The sequence below is a fragment of the Galeopterus variegatus genome, unplaced genomic scaffold (assembly GCF_000696425.1).
Source record: "Galeopterus variegatus unplaced genomic scaffold, G_variegatus-3.0.2 Scaffold669, whole genome shotgun sequence".
Classification (NCBI taxonomy): Eukaryota; Metazoa; Chordata; class Mammalia; order Dermoptera; family Cynocephalidae; genus Galeopterus; species Galeopterus variegatus.
The window spans coordinates 389938-390984 of record NW_007726780.1 but is presented as its reverse complement, the minus strand read 5'-3'; positions in this window follow the sequence as shown (position 1 = coordinate 390984).

Here is a 1047-nt window from a genome sequence, read left to right as displayed (position 1 = left end):
CTCGCCCCGCTACGGCCCTGGCGAGCTCGCCGCGGCCGCCTCCCGCCTCCGGGCTGCGGGTCCTGGGCTGCGGGCTCGCCTGCCCGCCCGCTCGCTCCCCTCGGTGGGCTCTGGCCGAGCCAACTGCCTCCCTCCGCGGGCTCCGCCCCCCTCGCTACCATCCCTCAATTTGCCCGCAGGACCAATGGCAACAATGGACTAGTCCCGCCCCTTCTATTTCCCCAGGGCCAATCGCCTTCTCTTGAGGAACCATTCAAGGAGCCCCGCCCTCCTGTGCGGCAAAGCTGGAGCCAAAGTTGATCCCTCTGCGCGGTTGCTCCTGACGATTCCAGGGCTTTGCCCAGGCTATCCACCAGCCCCACGAACTTACAGTGATTTAGAGGCTGCAACTTATCTGGTCTAACGACCCCCACGCGACCTATTTCTTTTGAATAAACGAGTATAAAAAAGCTAACGAGAGAAGTACTGTTGTCCACCTCGTCCCTGAGGGGGGACTGCTGAGAAATGGCCATCAGCTCGGCCAGAACTTACACATTACAAGGGTCAGCAAGAACTTCGAAGGTCATCGACTGACTCTACACCCGCACAGTTATTTTTCTTTGTTTCTTTGCTGTCCCACGTGCAAGGGCCTTGCCCTCGTAGGCTGGACAACCAGCGACAAGGACTCACTGGCTCCTGGGTTGAGACACCCCTGCTTGGGTGTCTGGCCTCCTGGATTGAGGCTGTGTGAAACCGGCCCCCTGATAACTTCTGCCCCTTTGGGGTCACGCAAAGCCAGCCTTGCCCCTCCTCCCACGGTGGTCCAACAATTTGAAGACGATTCTTCTGCCTCACTGTTTCTCCAGGCTCTGTTGCTCCAAAGACCTGGATTCAAGGCTCTTCTCTGATATTAAGCCAATTCCTTTATATCTTTTGAAAGCAGACGGTGGGAACTGAGTCTCTCCTCCCCCTCCCCCGTCCCACCCCTCCATCCCCGCCCCCATACTCACATCCCAAGGTACACACTCTTCTTTTTTTTTTTTTTTTTTTTTTTTTTTTTTTTTTTTT